We start from the raw sequence: 12,869 nt of genomic DNA, 5'->3' as shown, positions 1-12,869 counted from the left end.
TTACCCCTTTTTTTAAAATCAAAAATATTTTTGATTTTTTCTTTCAAAAAGGCACTTGTTTTTTTTTACCCTCAAAATGAAGCTTAAGATATATGAGGCATTTCATATGAGAATACGGGGTCATGTCTCGGATTTTTTCTCAAAATTCGGTAAATTGTAGTGATAGTGATACTAAATAAGTGTACAAATTTTGAATTTGAAATTTTTTATATTTTTCGAGATATTTACAATAACAAATTAGAGCAATATTTTTTTAATTTACTCATAATTTTTTTCCTACTAAAAATAGAGAAAAATGTTGTGAATGTTTTTTACGCAAAAGACCTTAAACTTTTAGAAAAAAATTACTTTTTTAAAAAAATATTAATTTTTAAACAATTTGTTTAAAAAATAAAATTTGTTTATAACTTTTATTTAAACATGTTCTCCCTCATTTAGAAGCGCGAAAAAAATCATGAATATTGTTTAAGTAATAATAAATCTCTAATTTGTTATTGTAAATATCTCGAAAAATATTGAAAATTTCAAATTCAAAATTTGTACATTTATTTAGCACCACTATCACTACAATTTATCGAATCTTGAGAAAAATATGAGACATGACCCAGTATTCTCATATGAAATGCCTCATATACTTTCAATACCAAAAAAAACTAGAATGACGTTTTTTTTTGTTTTCGAGATATTAATTAATTAATGTTTATAACAATAGAATATTTTACAAATATAAGTGTTTATCATGATGAGGAAGCTAAATGATCATGAAATGAACAAATTTTTAATTGGTTTTAAAAAAATTGACGACCCAATTTTGACGGCAGGCTGAATCCATTTCAAAACGTACAGGCCGACCACCTTCAGGTTGTAGATTTTTCTGTTGATGAAATATGTTATTCTACATGAAAAATAAAGAGACACGTATTTTTTTATTTTTCATAAAAATTATGTTTAACGAAGTTATGGTCATTTGAAGTTTGAGTGGTAAAACTCGAAAGAACAATGAAAAAAAATTGTTTCGCCTGTAATTTTTTTTCTAATGAATGCAATCAAATTATTTTTCTTGGATCTTGTAGAGGATATATTCCTCTTTAAAATCCCATTTGAAATTTGAAAAAAGATTCAAAATTAACAAAACAGGAGATGATTTTCTAAAAATCATTAAAGTCAATTTTTTCAAAAACCCCACTTTTTTTTCTCTCAAATTTTTACCATAAATTCTTACCAATATGAAGAACCAATCCTAGGAGTTTCAAGTGGGCTAAACAATCCTGGTAGTAAGGAGAAATTTTTTTCGAAATATTTTTTTTTAGGAAATTTGAAATGGCTGACGTGCAGTTTCAAGAACAAATGAACTAACTGAAATGAGTCATTTTATAACCAACAATAATGTATGTATAGAAAATAACCATAAAATCACTTTTTTCAAACAAGTTCTAAACATCAAAAAATTTATAATTTGACATTTTAAGTATCGTTAAGACCAATGATAATAAATATATAATTAATAAAAAGGCGAAAAAAGAAAAAATATTTTTTATAAATATTGTGATTCTTTTAATAATATACTCTTGAAATACTTTCCAATTCAAATTATCATTCAAAATTTTTTTAAAAAACTTAAAGTTTTAATTTTCAATTTGGAAATTAATATTTGCAAATTTCATTTTAAAATAAATTGATTAAGAAAAATAATTTGATTGCATTCATTAGAAAAAAATTACAGGCGAAACAATTTTTTTTCATTGTTCTTTCGAGTTTTACCACTCAAACTTCAAATGACCATAACTTCGTTAAACATAATTTTTATGAAAAATAAAAAAATACGTGTCCCTTTATTTTTCATGTAGAATAACATATTTCATCGACAGAAAAATCTACAACCTGAAGGTGGTCGGCCTGTACGTTTTGAAATGGATTCAGCCGGCAGCAAAAAAAATTTTTTTTACTTTAAAACAATTTCTTTTTACATCACCATCTTATTTTTTTCTATAAAATAATTGTTACATTAAATATAAAATATATTATTGCCAAGATGATCTAAACGATACTTCATGTTTTAAAAAATAAAAAACCAATTTTTGGTCCCTAAATAGTACACTTTTCTTTATAAACGATGTGGGCCAACATTATTTTTTTAAATTCAGAATTCGTTAAAAAGTTAATAATTTATGTATATATTTATCGTCAGTAGATGGTATTCTTTTCCATGACAGTTGAAATTGAAACATTATCAAACATAACCTGAATTAAAATTGAAGTAATTTTTTTATTATAATTATTAAAGAAACTAAAAAAAGTTTTGAATTAACAAAATCTGTTTTTTACAATGAGTTTTGTCGTTGTAAAATGCTTATTTTATTTAGTTAGTAGAGTTGAAAATTAATAAAAAAATCTATAGAAAACATTTTCTAAATAAAAAAGTTAATCAACAATTATTTCTTTAAAGTTAAAAAGTTTTTACAAAACGACACAAAAGTTATGTCACCGGTGGGAACAGAAAAAGGATTAAATTTTTGATAGAAAATACCTTCTATCTTATGAATTAGAATTATATGTATAAAAATGCAATATAAAAGGAATTTCTTATCATGCTAATATAACAGAATAGTGTAATTTTTCAATACTTTTTAATGCAAGCCTTCTTATTGGATCCATTACTTATTTAATTTGTATAATTTATTTTATACTCACAGAGAAATAAACCGTGGAATAAACGGAATAAATCGAATAAACTTACCATACTTACTTGCCTTTCACAGGGTAATGAAACTCAAGCTGTATACACAGGGATGTGCTATTGTGTTGACAAATTATAGAGTGGAACGTCTCAAATGTTGCTTTTATGAAATGCAACATTTAGGACTTTCAACTTATTTATACTTTGGAAACACATTCCCTGAATAAAGGTGCTTTTATACCTCCTTCGTTTTTGGCGATGAATTTTCACGGTGGAATCACTGAATTTGATTGGCTCTGTCAAATATTTCATTTTCATAGTCTGAAGGTGCTTATATACCTCAAATTTCGATCAGATGAACATTATTTCTGGACCGTGAAAATGCGTGAAAAGTAATTTTCACGGCGGGTATTTTTGAATTGTTTTATACAAAAAATGTTTTTTTAAGAAATATAATATTAAATAATTGTTTTAATATGTAAGAACACTTTAAAATAGTGATAGAGAGATGATTTGATTAAAAAATTTAGCAAATTTTGCTTTAAAACGTTTTCTGCTACAAGAAAGTGTAAAATGACGATGTTTGTGAAATGGTTTGTACAGTGCTTCTTCCTTGTTAGTGTCTCTCAGAGTTTTGTTTATGTTATGTCGGTTCTTTTTAACTTGTAATAAATAATGACTGCTGAAAATAAATCGGTAAGTTGAAATGTTTGTCAAATAAATTTAAATTCAACTAATTGTTTCGAATAACTGAAAGAAACATGTACACATGTACACTGTACAAACCATTTCACAAACATCGTCATTTTACACTTTCTTGTAGCAGAAAACGTTTTAAAGCAAAATTTGCTAAATTTTTCAATTAAATCATCTTTTTATCACTATTTTAAAGTGTTCTTACATATTAAAACAATTATTTAATATTATATTTCTTAAAAAAAACATTTTTTGTTTAAAACAATTCAAAAATACCCGCCGTGAAAATGACTTTTCACGCATTTTCACGGTCCAGAAATAATGTTCATCTGATCGAAATTTGAGGTATATAAGCACCTTGAATCTTTCAAAAATGATGAAAATTTAATATTTTTAACAGAGCCAATCAAATTCAGTGATTTCACCGTGAAAATTCATCGTCAAAAACCAAGAAAGTATAAAAGTACCTTAAAATATTTCAGTTATTTTCCTTTAAAGGTCTTTCTCCAATATGTTCCTAAATGTTTGCGTTGCGTACTGACGCATTGGTTTGCAAACAGGGATAAGAGGAACATAAACCAAACTTTTTGTTTGCGATTGGTATCAATGCTTTGATATTGTCACAGCGCTTGCGTACCAACGCGTCAGTTACGCAACGCAAACATTTAGGAACATTTTGGAGAAAGGCCTTAAAAAGGTTTAGGGCCAGTGCACAATAGCTTCGCGAACGAAGTGCATGAGATAGAAAAGGATACAAATATATCTCTGTCCTTTTCTAACGCATGCTTCACATTCTCGAATGACTTTTGGGAATCTATCATATGCGTTTTCCTGTATCGGGAAAAAAAGTTTTCACTAACAATTTGAAACAATTTAATTCACATAAAGTAGATTAGCAGAATAGATTACAACTAATCAACTATATATAAAATTTCAAAATGAAATAAATATATTTTTCATTTAAAGAAATTTGTGCATTAAAATATTAATTTATTTCTTTGCTTCAAATAAAAAATTTCATAAAATGAAAGAATTATTTCTGTAAGTCAACAAAAAAGAAAGTAAAGAAATAATTTCTTTAAATCAAAGATATTTTTCTTTGACCATATATAACAATATGCACAAATTTCTTTGATTTAAAGAAAACTTCTTTGAAACAATGAATCTTTTCTTTAGATGTAGAATACTGTGTACATTTTTATGAGGGAATTAAATAAATAAATTTCCATTAAGCCTGAAAATAAGTAGATTTTCCCTTTTTGATTATAGAATCATATAGTAGTCGATTCTGCGGGTGCCTTGTATTTTCGAAATTTTTTCATCTTCACACATATTTATCGGATGGTAAGTTGTCTACTTTCAAGTTTCTAACGTGGAGGAAATCACTGCAAATATATAAACAATTTCCAATAAGAAACATAAAAATCATTAAGAGTTTTGTTTTTGAGTGTGTATTTAAAAAAAAAAATTCAAAATTTGAAAATGCATTATTAAATTTTAATAATTTTGATTATTTTATCAAACGGATCACCTAAAATTTTCAAAAAGTTTTTAATTTTCTATGTTTAAATTGTTTTTTTTACTTTTTTAAAATTAAGAAGCTTTTTTTGTTTCAAAGAAAATTTTATTTTGAATGAAAGAAAACAAGTCAAAGAAATCTTTTTTCTGGATAAAAATAAGTTTCTAAAAATATTAGATCAAAAAAATTTTTTTTGTTAATATTTATTTATATAAAGTTATAAACAATTGAAGTTTTTAACTGTCTTAAGGGCGTTGGAGTCATGTCAAAAAAATGATAATTATATTAAATTTACTAATTTTGTAAAGGTGCTTATATACCTCAAATTTCGATCAGATGAACATTATTTCTGGACCGTGAAAATGCGTGAAAAGTAATTTTCACGGCGGGTATTTTTGAATTGTTTTATACAAAAAATGTTTTTTTAAGAAATATAATATTAAATAATTGTTTTAATATGTAAGAACACTTTAAAATAGTGATAGAGAGATGATTTGATTAAAAAATTTAGCAAATTTTGCTTTAAAACGTTTTCTGCTACAAGAAAGTGTAAAATGACGATGTTTGTGAAATGGTTTGTACAGTGCTTCTTCCTTGTTAGTGTCTCTCAGAGTTTTGTTTATGTTATGTCGGTTCTTTTTAACTTGTAATAAATAATGAGTGCTGAAAATAAATCGGTAAGTTGAAATGTTTGTCAAATAAATTTAAATTCAACTAATTGTTTCGAATAACTGAAAGAAACATGTACACATGTACACTGTACAAACCATTTCACAAACATCGTCATTTTACACTTTCTTGTAGCAGAAAACGTTTTAAAGCAAAATTTGCTAAATTTTTCAATTAAATCATCTTTTTATCACTATTTTAAAGTGTTCTTACATATCAAAACAATTATTTAGTATTATATTTCTTAAAAAAAACATTTTTTGTTTAAAACAATTCAAAAATACCCGCCGTGAAAATGACTTTTCACGCATTTTCACGGTCCAGAAATAATGTTCATCTGATCGAAATTTGAGGTATATAAAGGTGCTTATATACCTCAAATTTCGATCAGATGAACATTATTTCTGGACCGTGAAAATGCGTGAAAAGTCATTTTCACGGCGGGTATTTTTGAATTGTTTTAAACAAAAAATGTTTTTTTTTAAGAAATATAATATTAAATAATTGTTTTAATATGTAAGAACACTTTAAAATAGTGATAGAGAGATGATTTGATTAAAAAATTTAGCAAATTTTGCTTTAAAACGTTTTCTGCTACAAGAAAGTGTAAAATGACGATGTTTGTGAAATGGTTTGTACAGTGCTTCTTCCTTGTTAGTGTCTCTCAGAGTTTTGTTTATGTTATGTCGGTTCTTTTTAACTTGTAATAAATAATGAGTGCTGAAAATAAATCGGTAAGTTGAAATGTTTGTCAAATAAATTTAAATTCAACTAATTGTTTCGAATAACTGAAAGAAACATGTACACATGTACACTGTACAAACCATTTCACAAACATCGTCATTTTACACTTTCTTGTAGCAGAAAACGTTTTAAAGCAAAATTTGCTAAATTTTTCAATTAAATCATCTTTTTATCACTATTTTAAAGTGTTCTTACATATTAAAACAATTATTTAATATTATATTTCTTAAAAAAAACATTTTTTGTTTAAAACAATTCAAAAATACCCGCCGTGAAAATGACTTTTCACGCATTTTCACGGTCCAGAAATAATGTTCATCTGATCGAAATTTGAGGTATATAAGCACCTTAAGCACCTTAACAGATTTTTAGGATGAGACGATTTAGCTATTGTGGAAGCAGCTTAATAGAGTTTTAATTTTCACACGTTCCCAACCCTGGTGGGAGAAACTCGCGCCTGTCAAAATATTGTTGACGACATATTTCAGTTATATTTGTATTATTTATTAAAAATGTGATTGTTTATTACTAAAAACTTTGATAATTGCTATTTGGGTCTATTATATTATTTTAAATTCAGTTTCCACTGTCGGTGAGTTTTTTTATACACTCAAATTTGAAAAACAAAAAAATAGTTTTCTCGACTTTGCGTATACATATATAATATTTGTTTTATAAAAATTTGTTATTTTATATAGTTTAGAACCTTGACAAAAAAAATTTTTTGTTATAATAATTTTAGAAACAAATTTCTCCTTTTTTAAAAAATTATTTTGATCACAATATAAAAAAACCATTTAACATTGAAAATTTTTGTTGATAAATCCATTTGAAAAACATCAGGCCTCGGATTATACGACTTTTTCGACTTTTACCAAATTTTTTTCAAAAATACGACTTTTTTTGACTTATTTTAATAAAATGCGACTTTTTCGACTTTATTTACATTTTTTTTAACAAAATTTTTAAACAAAATACGTTTTTTTTAGTATATAATGCAAATCTTCTTCAGATCTTCTTTATTTCAATTATTTAACAAATTTTTAACTAAAATTCTTCACTAAATTAATTATTTTTAATAATTTTAATGAAATTCTTCACAAATTCAATTATCTTAACCTATTTTTCAATTAAAATTTTTATGAAATTTAATAATTGTTTATAATTAAAAAAAAAAAATTTGCCAATAAAATTACCAAAAAATTTTAATTCAAAATAACTTGAAATTTAATTATTTGCAAAAATTTCAATTATTTTTTTTAATGATTTTTATAATATTCTTCTAAAATTCAATTATCTGAAAGCATTTTTCAATTATAAACTTTTGGAATTCAATTTTTTATGTGATTTCTAATAAATTTTTCATCAACAGAAATCACTAAAAAAATTTTTTTATTATAATTGAGGAGCCGGATCGTAGAACCGATTCTTCGCTCGAACTCACGCAGAAGTATTGTCCGCCCCTCCACTATACCATCAAATTTTAAAACTCATAAATAAAATATTTAAAAAATATTAGGTTATGCAGAAGAAAAAAATACATATTTTATTTATTTGAAACTTTTTTCTAAAATGTAATTTATTAGTACTAAAAAATGAAAACTGAAAAATTTTTTTTTCGAAAATAAATTACTTTTTAATAAATATATCGTCCTTTTTCGGTCAAATATTGACGAAATTTTGTGAAATTTTTTAAGCATACACAATATACACAACAGAAGCCTACAAGCTATAAAAAATAAGAAAAATCACATTATTTATTTATTAAAAAATTTTAAAAGACGTCATTTACAAATAGAGGAATTTCACTTTTCAACACAAAAAAGTATGCGATGAATTTTCAAATTATGAAAACTTCTCGCGAGAAAGTTTTTCCTTTACTAATCAGGAAGTTTTTCCCACAATTTCAAACTGATTCGAATATAAATAAAGAAAATACGAGGAAAATAGCGAAACCGTACTTTCGTTCGCAACGAGAATGTAAAAAGGCAGCCATGTTTGTCGTCGCAACGTCGCGCGCGCGCACACACACACACACACATATATGTAAACAACTTGAGGAAGCCTTAGTTGCTGCTGTGTGTGTGTGTGCGCGCGTGTCATTGCGACGACAAACATGGCTGCCTTTTTACATTCTCGTTGCGAACGAAAGTACGGTTTCATTATTTTCCTCGTATTTTCTTTATTTATATTCGAATCAGTTTGAAATTGTGGGAAAAACTTCCTGATTAGTAAAGGAAAAACTTTCTCGCGAGAAGTTTTCATAATTTGAAAATTCATCGCATACTTTTTTGTGTTGAAAAGTGAAATTCCTCTATTTGTAAATGACGTCTTTTAAAATTTTTTAATAAATAAATAATGTGATTTTTCTTATTTTTTATAGCTTGTAGGCTTCTGTTGTGTATATTGTGTATGCTTAAAAAATTTCACAAAATTTCGTCAATATTTGACCGAAAAAGGACGATATATTTATTAAAAAGTAATTTATTTTCGAAAAAAAAATTTTTCAGTTTTCATTTTTTAGTACTAATAAATTACATTTTAGAAAAAAGTTTCAAATAAATAAAATATGTATTTTTTTCTTCTGCATAACCTAATATTTTTTAAATATTTTATTTATGAGTTTTAAAATTTGATGGTATAGTGGAGGGGCGGACAATACTTCTGCGTGAGTTCGAGCGAAGAATCGGTTCTACGATCCGGCTCCTCAATTATTGTCTGAAATTTTATCACAATCTTTTGAAATTCAATTATTTTCAAGAATTTCAATTTAAAAACTTCTGAAATTTAATTATTTCTAAAATTTTCCATCTAAAATTTTTTCTTAATAATTTCAACTGAAATTCAATTATTTTTAATGATTTTTATAATATGCTTCGAAAATTCAACTACACTCAGAAAAAAGATATGTTTGAACCAAATGTACCATTTTTTTTTATATTTAGCCAATTTTTTGGTTAGTTCAAACAAAATTTGTTTAATTCAAATAAATATTTATTTGATCTAAATAACTGTTTGGTTTATTTTAATAAATTTTGTTGAACAAAGAAAAAATTTGATTGAGCTAAATAAACGTTTGGTTTATGCGACCAAATGTTTGGTTAACTGTATATTAATGCATTTATTTTGTTGATTTAACCAAAATTTGGTTGCTTCTGAATGTATCTGAAACCATTTTTCACTTAAAAAAATTTCTAAGTATTTTATTTTTGTCTGCAATTTCTAACTTATTTCTAATAAATTTTTTAGTGAAATTATTTATTTATTTATTTACAGGACTTCAAAAATAAAGTACCCTTTAAATACAAATTGTATCCCTACTGTTAATTCACATATGAGATCCTTTGTAAGATCGCTTATGGTTTCTTATATATAAGATTATCTTTATGAAAAATCTTATAAGGACATCTCGTAAAAAGAATCTCATCAGTGTTTATACATGATTCTATATAGGTTTCCTTATGGGGTCGAAATTTGAAAAAAAGGATTTGTGAATATCTTAAAAACGGTAAGAAATATACACTGCAAAAAGAAGTATCTTACTATAAGACACATTGGAAGCAAGTTACCAAAAGTATCTTCCTATCTATCTTATATCTTAAGAAACTAATGCATTTTAAGATATTTTTGATAACTTAGAAGCAAGTTGTAAAAAACATTTTAAAAAGCCGACCAAAACATCTTAAAATAAGATACTTCTTTTTGCAGTGTACGTAAAATCGCGGACAAAATTTTGAATTCATTTTATATAAAGCAAAAATATTTTGTGTTTAAAACCTAAAATATGTCTCATATTCTTTTTTTTTTTAAATAACTACAACATATTCCCATGTGGGATCCTATGTGAGATCTCATATAGAATTCTATATGGACACATATGAGATTTGTCTCATGAGTTTTCATATAGGATTCTCGTAAGATCTCATGTATAGTATCTGATATGAGAAACCATAAGTGATCTTATATGGGAATATACAATAGGGTATAATATATATGTATAACGCTGCTATTTAGAAAAGAAACAAAATATTAAATAATAGATTACGCAGTGCTGTACTAAATGCATTTAAGTTAATATTAAAAAAATCAATGTCATTAGCAATCGTATTCGCCTTTATAGATAATAATCTATTAATGACAGAGTTAAGTCCGTAATTTGTATACGATGGTATGGTATTTGAAACAGTACATAATGTCTGGAATAGCGTTTTGAAATAGAAAATATAATCAGTGATAGTAGGAGGGGACAATCAATGTATCCCGTTAAAATTTTAAAAAAGAAAAGTTAATCAAAATATTCAAATCTAGATGCAAGTCTGTGTATGTTCGCCAATGAATGTAAGTTGTTATATTCATGTGAAAATCTGTTAAAACGAACATTAGTTTGTCTAGCAAAAAATCGAAGGAAACGATTTTGAACTCGTTCCGATTCTAACAAGATATTGAGCATAATATGGTCTCCATGACACAGAACAATTTTCAATTTGTGATCTAACAAATGAAAAGTAAAGCGATTTCAGAGTTCGTGGGTTATAAAACGCTAAAGCATTTCTAATAACAAATCCGAGTGACCTGAGAGCACAGTTAACGATATTAGAAATGTGATAACTAAAAGATAACGAATCATCAAGTGTGATCCCAAGATTCCGCACCTGGTTTACTCTATTATCATAAATTTTAAATTAAAAATCACTTGAATTTCAATTAATTTCAAAAATCTAAATATTGTAAATCTTTAAAAAATTCAATTACTTTTAAAAAATTTTATTTAAAATTATTGGATAAATTATTTTTAGTTCTGTAAAATTTAATTATTGTCTGCAAATTAAAAAAAATCTTTTGAAATTCAATTATTTCTAAAAAATTTTAATTTTAACTCTTCCAAAATTATAATTTTTAAAAAAATTTTTGTTTAAAAATCTGTAAAACTTGATTAAGTATTGCCTGAAATTTTTTTGACCATCAAAAATTAAAAACTACGACAAAATTTTAAATTCGAATAAAATTGCTTAAATCAGATTTCAAAAAAAATTATAAAAATGGAATTTTAAGAATTTTTTTAAAAAATTTGTTCTACTTAAATCAAATTTTGAAAATTTTTCTTACAATTACACTACCGTTGGAAATTGTGCGATATCTACTTTTTTCGATTACTATAAAACGATTTAAATCTTCAAAAATATTAAAACTAAAATTTTTTCCTTTTTATTTTCTAAAAGCTAATAAAATTCTGAAAGAAATGACACATTGACAAAGAGAATATATTAATTTTTGTATTAAATATCTATGATAAATCCAATTTTCAATATTTTTTACGTTTTTTTATTTCTCTGGCAAAAATTAATATTTTTAAACGTTCTTGGGCTCATTGGAATGGTATTTTTTTTTATACAATTCAAATTATTTAAAATAATTCATGTCCACATTCTTCCCTAGAGTATATGCAAATCGTGAAAGTTGGCTCAAAAAAAGTCAAAAAATTATGATTAATATTTAAATGACAAAAAATGACTTGTAAAATTTGTAAATCTTAAATTTACTTACATAAATCAGAGAAGTTTAAGATGATCTAATTACTTGATTTTTAAATAATACTTTTTGTTGTAGAATTGAATTTTTATTTTTTAACTTTTTTTGAGCCAACTTTCACGGTTTGCATACGCTAGGGAAGAATGTGGACATGAATTGTTTTAAATAATTTGAATTGTATAACAAAATACCATTCCAATGAGCAAAAGAACGTTTAAAAATATTAATTTTTGCCAGAGAAATAAAAAAAAAGTAAAAATATTGAAAATTGTGTCTAAGTTGATAAATTTACATTTCCAATCATATTGGATCCGCCATTTTGAATTTTTTAAAACTGTCCCGAGTAACAAGTTTAAGGCAAATTCGATCAATTTTTGATTTTGTCATCCGACATTTTGAATTTTCAAAAACTGGCATCGGATTCGAAATCCCCGAGTAATCAGTTTCGAGCGGATTTGATCAATTTAAAAAAAATTTTCCACCATATTGGATCCGCCATATTGAATTTTGAAAATTTGAAAAATCTGACTTCAGATTCGTAATCAGCGACCCTTAAAATCCCCCCTATCGTGCACTGGAGCGATAAATTTCTGTTAATGAAAAATGTATGCTTCAAAGGGTTAATGCAAAATATTGATTATTATATAACCAATTAAATTTTGTTAAAATAAAAAAAATCGCCTTTTTCAATTTTTTTTTTGAAATATAAATCAACTAAAATGACTTTTTTTTGTGCCTTAAAGTCGATCCGAAGCCTGTAAATATTTATCGTAAATTTACCTGATCCATTTAAACATTAATTCAAAAAAAAATGTTAAAATTGCTGCACCACATCCCAAAATCATTATTCCCATTAGAAACGATGTAACTTTGATATTTTCATTTTCTTCTGTTGTATCTTTATTTCCAATATCTCTATTAAGAATACGATTATCACGTACATTCCATTTGTTCACAAATCCAGTTATTGTTAAACGTGAATAAATTGTTTGAAATTTTTCAATATACGGCGAATTTGGTTCCAAATAAAATGCA

Source organism: Leptopilina boulardi, unplaced genomic scaffold (genome assembly GCF_019393585.1).
Source record: "Leptopilina boulardi isolate dan_hultmark-lab unplaced genomic scaffold, ZJU_Lbou_2.1 LbouV2_362, whole genome shotgun sequence".
Taxonomy (NCBI): Eukaryota; Metazoa; Arthropoda; class Insecta; order Hymenoptera; family Figitidae; genus Leptopilina; species Leptopilina boulardi.
Note: the sequence above shows the minus strand (reverse complement) of the source record.